Raw genomic sequence first — 12577 nt, 5'->3', positions numbered from 1 at the left:
TCTCTGGGCCTGGGTTTCTTTAGTACAGTTTGTACTAAATGACCTCTAAAAATTCCTTCCTGCAATAAGAACCCAAATCTTCATTTAAACCTCAGTTAACCTAAACACGAATGAATGGTGTTTCTCTGTCTCCAAAAAGATTTATAACACCAAATAGAGGTTAGCAGCAAGACTCAATTGCCTAGCTTGTATAACATGGTGAGGTGTCATATTCACCTATCATCGCCAGCTGAAACAAGAACAGGTAACACTAAGTCCTTTCTCCCACATGCCTGTAGTGACAATATATCCCAAAACTGCTTAAATTAAATCTCACTTTAAAAAAAAACAAACATAATAAAAAATACATGGGCTGACTTATCCTCCCTACCCGCTGACTTATCCTCCCTACCCAAATATCACTGAAATAGCAGAAAAGATAATATACTAAGAGAAGGAACAAAAGAACCATGATGAATGGAAAAAAGCAAGATACAGAAGGATTCGTGTAGTATGTCACTATTCAAAGCTCAAACACATTCACAACAATGCTCTTTATTGTTTAGAAATGCATATACATAATAATATTAATAGATGCATGAGAGGGAGCGCAATACAATCAGAGACTGAGGAGCTTCAATTATGTTTTATTTAAGCTGGGGAGTAGATACATGTGTTTTATGTCCAAATTTTTCATAATTAAAAAAAATTCATAATAATCTGAAAATAAGAAATAGACCTACTAACAAGCAAAACTGAAGGAAGGGAGGAATTTCTAGAAGAACCAGATGAGACTAAATTGATAGAGAAGCCACAGCAGAAGAAATAACAACCCCAGCAACAAGCATAGGAAAGGACTATAAGGAGGCAAGAGCTGTCCCAACCCCCTAAATAGAAAACACCAAGCTCACGATCAAGAAGCTGAATCAAAGCGTAGGGAAATCAAGGTTGTGAAAGGACTGCTCACAGAACAGCAGAGCCACTCATGACAGTCTTACTTCCTGTATAAACTTTGGTTCCTAGGCTTAGTATCCAGATCTGCTGAGAAGAGCATACAGCATGGGTGCTAGCGACAAAAGAGAACTAGGGCTGGGCCTGAGGTTGCTCCAAACATCCACAAATGGAGGTGGGGGAGGCAGGGGATCAGGAGAGAGGAAACAAAACAACCAAAAGAAAAAAGTCTTCATAGCACTCGAGCCCCAGAATAAATTTTAGGTCGTCAGCCTATCTGGCTCCTGCTGGCCCTTAAACTCATGCAGAGTTCTCAATCAGTAAACCCATTTGGAGAAAAGCTCTTATGGAAAAACAGACCTCAAGTAACTGAGAGGAAGCCAATATCAGCTACCAAAACCAACCTCCTAGTTCTTCATAAATATGAATAGATAACCAAGGATCACCAGATATTTGAGGAGTACCTACAAAATTTTCAAGAAGGACCAAAATGAAAATCAAGAGAAACAATCACAAAGGAAACTAAGCTAATGAAAAATTTACAGAGAATTTAAATTCTAACAAATACCTTCCCAAGCCATTCGCAAGAATACTGCATCCATAAAATGACAAACTACTATGAAAAAAAAAAAACCCAAAGAATAAGAAAGCATTTGGAAATCAGAAATTCAGATGTACACAGAAAATCCAATAAATACACAAATATTAGAATTACCAAGTGAATTTAAGAAGGTCACTGGATACAAGGTTTATATGGGGGAAAAAATGCATTTCAGTACACCAGCAACACACAGAAAATGAAGTAAAAAAAACCACTATACTACTTATAATAATACCATCCAAAATACCAAAACATTATGAAAAATAGCAAATATTGATCAGAATGTAGAGAAATTGGAACCTGTGTACATTGCTGGTGGGAATATAAAATGGCTCAGCTGTTGTGGGCAAGTTTGGCAGTTCCTCAACAAGTTAAACACAGAATTATCATAGGACCCTGCAATTCCACTCCTAGGTATATACCCCAAAAGAACTGCAAACAGGTACTCAAAACAAGTACATGTACACACATGTTTATGGCAGCATTGTTCACAACAGCCCTAAGTACAAACAGCCTAAATGTCCATCAACAGATGAATGAATAAACAAATTATGGTATATACATACAACGGAATACTATTCAGCCACAAAAAGGAATGAAGTACTGACACATACTACAGTGGAGGACGAACCTCAAAAACACATTAAGTGAAAGAAGTCAGATACAAAAGATCACATACTATATGACCTCATTTATATGAACTATCCAGAATAGATAAATCCTAGAGACAGAACGCAAACTGGTGGTTGCCAGGAGCTGAGGAGTGGGAGAGTGGGCAGTGAAGAGAAACTGCACGAGGATTTTTGCTTTGGAGAGATAGAAATGTTTTAGAACTAGATACAGGCAATGGTTGCACAACATTGTGAATGTAGTAAATGCTACTGAATTTTTCACTTCAAAATGGTTAATTTTATATTATGTGAATTTCACCTCAATAAATTACTTTTCTGAAAACCACCAGAAATTAGAAATAAATTTAAAAGACATATAAGACCTCTATTATGAAAATTATAAAACATTTAAAGAAATTAAACAATATCTAAATAAATGGAGAGATATTTACCACATTCCTGGATTGGAAGACACCTTTATAAAATGTCAACTCACCATCCTTAGGTTCAATAGACAAAAGGGAAACCAGAGTAAAAGATATTTGTAGTATGTATAATGACAACTGATTACTATCCAGAATATATAAAGAACTACAAATCAGTAAGAAGAGATAAACCAATAGAAAAATGGGAAAGGCTTGAATGACATAAGGATGCCTAAAGAAGAATATCCAAATGGCATTACAAAAGAAGATCCAAACGGCCAATTATCACGTGAAAACGGGCTCAACACATTAGTTATCAAGTTAAAACCACAATGTGATCCCACTACACTGTCCCCAGAATGGCTAAAATGAAAGACAGACAATACATAGTACTGGTAAGGATACAGAGTACTGGAACTCTCACCTACTGCTGGAGGAAGTAGACTGGTATAACACTTAGCAAAAGTGGTATTACCTACTGAAGTTCAACATACAGATATCGTACGACTTAGCAGTTCCACTCCTAATTATATACCCAACAGAAATGAGTACATATATTCACCAAAAGACTCATAAACAAGTATGTTTACAGCAGTACTATCCCTATTGGCCCAAAATTAAGAAAACCCAAATGTTTGTCAACCGTATCTTATATAAATTGTAGTATATTCATACAATGGAATATTAAAAAACAATGAAAATGAAGGAAACATTGCTACACACAACAAGGATGGGGCTCACTAAAAGAACATTGAGCCAAAGAGGCCAGATATAAAAAGCGTATACTATATGACGTCATTTATATAAAGTTCAAAAACAGGCAAAACTCATCTATGGTTAAAAGTCAGAACAGTGGGGGGCCAGACCAGTGGCATAGTGGTTAAGTTCGCACGCTGTGCTTCGGCAGCCTGGGGTTCGCAGGTTTGGATCCCCGGAACGGACCTACTCACAACTCATCAAGTCATGCTGTGGCAGCATCCCACACACAAAATAGAGGAAGACTGGCACAGATGTTAGCTCAGGGACATTCTTCCTCAAGCAAAAAGAGGAAGATCGGCAACAGACGGTAGCTCAGGGCCAACCTTTCTTACCAAAAAAAAAAAAGAAAATCAGAACAATGGTTATCTTGCAGAGGAGGAAGAGGTAGTGACCAGTAGGGCGTGTGAAGGAGGCTTTTGGGATACTGGTAGTGTTCTATTTCTTGATCTGGATGGCTCATTTTTAAAAAATTCATCAAGCTGTACACTTAGGATTTATGAACTTTCTGAATGTATATGTCAATAAAAAGTTTACTTTAAAAAACAGAAGGTGATCGTATATTGTAGTTTGCCTGAAACAAGCCTGGTTTATACATGCTATCCCAGCTTAATTTTGAGTAGGGCCCCCTTTCTCAAAAGTGTTCCAGTTTGCACAATAAATTATATGGTTAACTCCAATTATAACCTGCTTCAGATCTAATAAGGCTATTTCAAGATTTCAGTGAACAAGAAACCTAATTAAAACTATAGAACATTAAAGTTAAAATGTTAATAACCTCATAGGGGAGAAATGAAGAATAATTCTGTATCAATACACCTAACAAATCTTACAGGAATTTACGAAAACTACATACTAAATATATGTTAAACAGTGTCCTGAGAACATGACCTAGAACAAGTTATCTAATTCTCTGAGCTTCACTTTCTTATATGTAAAAATTTCTTCAACAAATATTTATCAAGCATCTACTAGATACCAGGCACCAGAAAGTTTTCCATGGGTGTACACATATGCATTTAAGACAAAAAGATATTAAACAGTTTTCCCTCTAATAATTGAGGATTTATATATAGCCTGAATATGTGACTGGCTCAATCCTAAAAAAGCACAACTACATACTTTCTTCCCTCATCTACCAGGACATCTTCCCTATAAAGCCTTAATAGCAAATCTGTTAACACCAAATAGTAGAAATTTTTTACCAAACTTAATTCTCTCTCCTCAAGCTTAACAGTATAAAGATTGTTTTCTAAGAGAGTTGCAGAAAAACCGCTTATCAGTTTCAGTAACTAGCTCAAAGCTATTTATATGTGATTTTATCCTACTATAACGACTTACATGGTTTTCTTCATGAAGAAAGTACAGAATTCCCACAACTCCCCCACCTCATCACAACGCCACCAACTTTACAAGCACTAAGTATTTTAAACTCCATCTCTAGGTATTCTTGATTCCCCCATCCACCAATACGCTTCACCCTACTAACTTACTGGCAAAGCCAGTACAAATGAGAATTCTTTTAAAGGAAGTCCAGACTTGTCACATCTTCCATACAGTCGTGCCAGTGTGCCCAGAAGCTACTGGAAAAGCAGAAGCTAGGAAAAGAATGCTGCCAATCTTTCCAGAGCATGCTGTTTAGATTCCTACTGTGTGATTCGACTACACAGCAAGACAGGTAAAGCTCCTCTCATCTGCTGAAAAGCAGCCGCAGCACTGCAATACTGAGAAAAGCAGCAGCCTTATCATTCCCCTGTGCTGGGTGGAGGGGCTGTGACACGTGAGTCCTACTTATTTTCACTGTTCTTGAGCAGCCTTAGGAAATATCACCCACCAGCGGCAGCTGGGTATTTTCTTCAAAAAATACCTTATCGTATGGTTCGAAAGTTAAAGAGGCAGAAATCTTTTCGAAGACCAGCAAAATGCTGGGTACCAAATACCACAATTACTTTTAAGGCTTTCTTGCTAGAGTGGGTTTCCCCAGTGGGTTTTAACTATGCACTTATATTTACATTAAGAGAACATATTACAAAGCTACTTAAATTAAGTTACATTCACTTACTAGGATTTCAAGTCCAGACTCTGCCACTTTGAAGCCATGAGATCCTAAGATCTACTCTGAACCTGTTTCCTTATCTGTAAAAGGAGAACATGCAGGTCTCAGGGGCAAAAAGAGCCTGAAATGGCTACAAATGGAGAAACCACAGAGAACTTCTAGGACAGTACTCACCCAATCAACATAAACTGAACCCTTGTAACATAAAGTGTACTCTCATAATAAATGTTCTAATATTAATAGAAAGATAATCTTGTCTCATTAGTTTTAGAAACTTAGTTAAGATAAATGATTACATTATTATATAGAAGTATAATGGTGTACACCTGAAATTTGTTATAAAGCAATGTTACCACAATTAAAAAAAAAAGATAAATGATTACACAAGATCCTCTCTCTCATTTTCAACTTTTTTTTTTAAGAGTTCTTTAAATAAACAAAGCAATTAAAATTAGAGACTGGGGTATTATAATAACCAGAAAACTACAAAAATCTACCAAAACAAAAAAAAAAGGCAGCTCTTCAGTGCCAAGAAATGGGAATTCCTTTGCCTGTATTACAGCTAAAAACAACTCAAATTAATTAAAAAATTTAATGTACTGTCAACTAGTTGTTTCAGACACTTGCTAAGCAGAAAGACAAATGTTGAACAAGTATATGGCGAGGAGGGTATGGTGGGAGGAAGGAAGGAGAGGCAATTCCATGGGCTTGAAGCAAAGTTTTAAGACTCACCAGTGATGAGAAAAATAAGCAGTAAAGGGAAGAAAGGAAAAGGAAAAATTTATTAAGCACAAAAAACTCTCTCATGACTTTAGGTACAATTTCCCACAGGTCTCCTTAAAAATTTTTCTTCCCTAAGATCACTCAGTACACATATATGGGCAGACCCAAATTTGAACCAGTATCTTCAAACTAAATCCCACATTTATAGAGGGTATAAAAAGTTTCTACTTGTCCTACAGTGAGGTAAAGGCACCAAAACACATGGATAAGGACTGAGTGCACAGCACTGGAAGAAAGTTCAGAGAAAGTGAAGAGGTTCCAACAGATGATCTCAAAGGTCCTCACCATTTCTAAAGTGGTATGATTCACTAAGGAGGAAATGAACAGCACTCTTCACTACAGGGCATTCTTGGCATATCTGAAACAGACAAGAATGTGCGCCACAAAAAATTTTAACATATAAAACAGGCAAATTCTAGCTGAAGAAGCCTTAAAATTCCACATCATTCCATAATAAAAGTTGATCAGCCAAAATAGCAAAGCATTATAGAAATGTGACTATTAACTGGCTCAGGTAGATTCTTCAACGATTAAAATTCAAAGGCAATTAGACTCTCCAGCATTTCCCTGAGGGCCATTTCCACAGGCAGCCAACAAAGAGAAAGAATGCAAGAGGTCTACTGTCAAACTTAGAATTTGACTCACAAGACCATCTAAGGTGGACTTAATTATTGCCGCAATCAGTTTGAATAAAAAGACATCATTCTCAGGTTAAGAAATAAGCACTTATCAAAGGTTAGTGGATTTCTTTCCAACTCCACTCTACCCCACCCACTAACAGACCTTACCTAGCTACGTAGAATCATTTATTGGAATATTAGAAACAAAAAAGCCAGGGCAGCAGAAGTGGCAAGACAAATAGAAGACAAGCAGCTCTGGGGTCTTGCTTAAGATTAGTAACAAAACTCAAACATGTTTCTACAAATGTCTATACCAAGATAATCCTATGGATCACTGAACTTTGAAAATATGTATTGGACTTTACTGCCTTTGAAAAACAGTGAGTTTTGTGTGAGGGAGTATAGGGGATCAGAATATGCACCCCCAAAATATGTCACTTTGGCAAATGGGTTACTTTAAGCTGAAGGTAACTGAGATTCAACAGATGCAGAAAGAAGTCTTCTCGTAGCTTCCATTATCTGATTCAAAGCAGAAACTTCTGAGAAATGAGGGCTGCCATAAAGAGGACTCTCAGGGGGAGTTTTATGGCCATGAAGAAGATGGAAAGTTGGCAGTGAGAAGAGTCTGCACAAACAAACCTTACCAAAATAACCCTTATCTACTACTAGTTTTCCCATATATTTTACTTTCCCACAATTTACTGCCCCTAGAAGCTCAAACACCTTTCCCTTTGTCTAGTCATTTCTCCATAGTTATCACCCTTTTGTTAATATGGTATATAAGCTTTCAAGTCTAACTACCTTTCTGGGTTTTCACTTCTTTTCTGTGAAGACCTCCTGCACATTAAGAAGAAAATATAGGGGCTGGCCCCGTGGTGCAGCGGTTAAGTGCGCGCACTCCACTGCTGGCAGCCCAGGTTCAGATTCCCGGTGCGCACCGATGCACCACTTGTCAGGCCATGCTGTGGCGGCGTCCCACATAAAGTAGAGGAAGATGGGCACGGATCTTAGCCCAGGGCCAGTCTTCCTCAGCAAAAAAAGAGGAAGATTGGCATGGATGTTAGCTCAGGGCTGATCTTCCTCACAAAAAAAAGAAAAAAAGAAAAAAATATATATATGCATGTCTTTTCTCCTGTTAATTTGTCTTTTGTCAGTTTAATTAGCAGGCACCAGCCACTGAACCTAAGAGGGTAAAAGAAAAGTTTTTCCTCCCCTACATGAGTTATTAGGAAACTAAATCTCTAGTGAAGCCATTTTCAGTACTGTATGAAATCAGGCCCTGCTATAAACTGCCTCCTGCTAAATAAGGTCAGCCCTGTGTAGAAAAAAGCCTTTTGGATAACCTGATGCCATGATGTAGTGGGAACCCTTGGGCTCTGAGTCTAGCAGAGCTGGGTTGGAATCCAGGCTCATCCATCTATCTTGGGGGTGAGCTTACTTACCTATTCGGTTCTGTAGATTCCTCACCTCTAAAATACAGATAGCATACCCACCCCCTCCCTTCACTTTACAGCCTTTGTGTGAAGATTAAATGCAATAATACACAAAAGGCTGGGCACATAATTACATTTCCTTATTCACTTTCCCCTAACTTCTTTGGCAGTGATTCTTGGTACGATCCCTTAGCAGTAAATCCAATCTGTAATATTTCAGTCTAAAAAATTTTAATGGTCCTTTTTTCTGGAAAGAATTATTTACTTATGAGTGTAATTTTTAGACAAGGAAAAAAAATTTATTACCCAAAGTTAAGACTAATAGCTATTTTATTTCTGCACTATATGTTGCTATATTCACACGCACATATACTCATTTTTTAATTTTGAGAAAGAAATTAATGATTTTAGCAGAAGCAGACAAACCTTTGAAGGCTTGACAAAACAACTGACAAGCCATACCTATTTACTGGCTGAAAGGATTAACAAGCCTTCAAATGCTTCCTAGGGTAGGAAATCAGGCGACAGTCTCAGGGCCACTTTATCAGGAGAAATATACCCACAGACTCCCTCTACCCTGGGGGTTCTCAAACTTGTAGATGATGGTGTAGAACAACTGGTGCTCTCTTAGCACTACTAGTACAGCGGAAATAGGTACAATTACTTAGAACACAATTTGGCAATATTTACTAAGGAACACTAAATGACTCGAAGAACAAGGAGATTCAAACAAGTTTTATTTGCAACATCTTAAGCGGAAAAAACTCAAATACCCATCAACAGTAAAATGGATAAATAATGGCATATTCTAACAGAAAAATTCTATACAGCAATGAAGCTGAAAGAGTTCTTAAATCTTAGCCAAAGAACCCAGAATTTTATACAAATGGAATCTAGTGTGATTCCATTTGTATAAAATTCAAATAAAAGCAAACTAATCTAGGTATCTGAAGTCAAGATAGTGGTTACTGCTGGGGAGGAGGGAAGGGGCCCAGTGGGTCTTCTGGGGCTCTAATATTTTCTGTTTCTTGACTCAAGTGTGATTACATGATGAGTTCACTTTATGATTATTCACTGATTAAGCTGCACTTATGAACTTCTCAGTATTAGACTTCAAAAAAGTTTATTTTTAAGGTGCTCTTTCCTACATCATTAAAAGTTGTTTTGTTTTGTTTTTTAATGCCCTTCCAAGACCTCACCATCAGTTTTACGGTTTTAGTTTTTAGTTTTTTACTGGGTGGGGCAAAGGGTATATTTATATACTTTTTCTTTATTTTACTTGTTAAAAATAAACTTGCTAAAAGTAAACCTGTTACTTTTCTCCTCATCATCATTAGTTTTAAATAGTTCTACAGGAGCCCTCTCCAAATTTAAGAATCATAGTTGATTTAAGGCAAGTTGCCTGACAACCAAACTTTGAGAAACAATGCCCAGCCCATTTTCAAGGTAAAACGGAGGAAATAACATAACAGGGTTAAAAACAGTCTTTAGACCTAACCTTTAGAACCTAGTACCTGTCCAGGTCAGGTAATGAAGAACTTCAACCTGAAGGCCCCATCCACTCACTGCACTGAGAAAAGACCTGGCAGAGCTTCACGAGGCCTGATTTCACCAGTAATGTTGAATGTATAGAATAGTCTGCTGCCTTAAATCTGCTTACTAAATGCTGTAGATAAGCTTCTGAAGCATCCACCTGCTCAAAAAGCTAGAGTTTTATTCCCTATTCTCACAGTACAAGTCTAGACCAGAAGGTAGCAAACCATCGCCCCACAGCTGAATCTCTCCTATTCCCTGTCCTAATAAATAAAATTTTATTGGAATACCGCCACACAGCCTTGAGAATTGTCCATACTTGCTTTTATACTACAACAGCAGGACTGAGTAGTCAAAACAGAGACTTTATGGCACACACAGTCTAAAATATTTTCTGTCTGGCTCTTTACAGAAAAAGCTCGTGGATCCCCGGCCCAGACCAAGATCCTGAGTTTCTGTCCCAGTTTCTGAGTTGCACTCTGTTTTCCCACTGAGCCTTAAACTCTGACTTGAACCCTATTCCTCTTGGCTGAACTGCTCACAGTCTGCCTAGCTCTCACCAGTTCCCTCTCCCCAGAACCTGTCCCTAAACCTAAAGCCTCTGCTTGGAAATTCTATTTCAAACCTAATAAATTCTGGACCCTCTGGAACTCTATGGAATTGAAATGTTATAGTGTCAAATAAAGCCATATCCAAAGACCCCTGCTCCAGCTCCTCCAGGCACAAAATCCCACATCCCAAATATTTTTACCAGTCCAATTTAGAAGCAAGTTCATGAGACCCCACCCCCCCAGAAACGGTAATCTGTATACCCTCTTTGGGAGGCTACCACCTTTTAGGCCAGATGAATCCCTCTACCAGTGCTTCCCTAACTTTAATATGCACACAAGCGACCTGCAGACATAGTTAAAACACAGATTCTGATTCAATAGCTCTGGCATGGGCCTGAGAGTCTTCATTTCTAAAAGCTCCTAAGGGATGCTGGGAACCACACTCTGAATAGTAAGACTCTGCTAGACGCAGTCCCACTGCTAGCTCACCACAGAGGCTCTGCATTCCTGAGTGCCAAGACTATTTAATAATACGTTTTACTTAAGACAAATAAAAAGGAACAAAGAAAATATCAAGAATATTCCCCCACTTTCATATGCACATACACACACCTTTACATTACATACTGATGATCTCGAACATAACCTGCAATGTTCCAAAATGCTACCATTGGCCAGAAATGGAAGTATATCATATCAAAGAGAAAGGGACCATTCCTGTTAACACAGAAAGAGCATCTGCAATCTAATAAAAAAAAAAACCAACAATTAATTAGATGGGCAAAAGATATAAATGGAAAGTCAAGATGCAAACCATCTGTAAAGATGCTCAACCTTACTCATTCAGAAAAATGCAAATTAAAACTACAAGATTCATTTTTTCACTTATGAGACTTACAAAGACCAAAAAAACTGATAATTAAAGTACACACAGGGAACAGAGACTCTTATATTGCTGGTATGGCTATAAATTAGTATAACCTCTATGCGGGGGGAATCTGGGAATATCTATCAAATCTTAAATGCCTATTACCTTTAACCCTGCAATTCTATTTCTAAAAATTTACCCTGCAACATTGCTGCATGTGTGCAAAATGATGTACTCACTGCAACACTGAGAGCAAAAGACCAAAAGCCTAAATGTCCACCAACAGGGGGACTGAGCAGACCCCTGGGTCTGGGTATACCCCTAGTATACCAGTTTGGTATACTCCTATAATGGTATACTTTGCATCTAAAAAAAGAATGAGTCAGGGCTGGCCCAGGGGCGAAGTCGTTAAGTTCGGGCGCTCTACTTCAGCAGCCCGGGGTTCGCTGGTTCAGATCCTGGGTGTGGACCTACGCACCGCTCATCAAGCGATGCTGTGGCGGCATCCCATATATAAAAATTGAGGAAGACTTGGCACAGATGTTAGCTCAGAGACAATTTTCCTCAAGCAAAAAGAGGAAGATTGGCAAGAGATGTTAGCTCAGGAAAGGGAGGGAAGCAGGGGGGAGGGGAGGGAAGGGGGGGAGGGAAGGAGGGAGGGAGGGAGGGAGGAAGGAAGAGTGGTTCAACATACATTGATACGGAATAGCATTCCTGATAAATTCTGAAAGCCAAGATGTAATATAGTGGATGATATACCACCTTTTATGGAAAAGAAATGGAAAAAAGTACGCATATGTTTATAAATATATAGATTATTTCTGACTAAAAAGCCAAAAAATTGGTAATGATGGTTGCCTCTGGGAGGGAGAACTGGATAACTGGGGAAGAGAGATGAGGAGCATTTACTTTTCACTATAAATCCTTCTGTACAATTTTAAATTATATACTATGTATATGTATTATATACTTTTAAAAACCACTGTTTTTGTAAAATAGAAAAAATCAGAAGGTACCAAAAAAAATTTGAAAGCACAAATTTTCCCCTTAATTAGCCAGTCGCCACTATCTTTTGTCTTCTAACAATTTACAAACTCATTTTCATCTGTTATTAGAAAAGCAGTTTGACAAATCTTTCTTAAAGAGAAAATAAAAGACTAGCATTGTGAAAAGAAAAAAGGATATTATCTTTCTTCAGCTAATCCTTATTACTTAAATTTTCATTCTGTTTCTTTAATAGACGGAAAATCTATTAGATTGAAAACCAGATGATTACTTAATTACGAAACTGTTGATGAACAGGACTCTAACAGGCTGGATTTCCTGATGGAATGTGAGAAATTTGTCCCCCCCTCAGGATACTGTTGCTCTTGGGATCAGATGCTCCTCTCCTCCATCTCCTGAGAGATC

The 12577-nt window shown here is 37.9% G+C and overlaps 1 protein-coding gene across 4 annotated transcripts in view; it reads right to left on the bottom strand.

The window, feature by feature from the left end:
- FAR1 (fatty acyl-CoA reductase 1) overlaps positions 1-12577 on the bottom strand; it is a 70430-nt gene that overhangs the window by 40415 nt on the left and 17438 nt on the right. The gene's annotated exons all lie outside the window — the stretch shown is intronic.

Source organism: Diceros bicornis, chromosome 7 (assembly GCF_020826845.1).
Source record: "Diceros bicornis minor isolate mBicDic1 chromosome 7, mDicBic1.mat.cur, whole genome shotgun sequence".
Lineage (NCBI taxonomy): Eukaryota > Metazoa > Chordata > Mammalia > Perissodactyla > Rhinocerotidae > Diceros > Diceros bicornis.
Note: the sequence above shows the minus strand (reverse complement) of the source record. Positions and strands in the feature narration are given on the sequence as shown.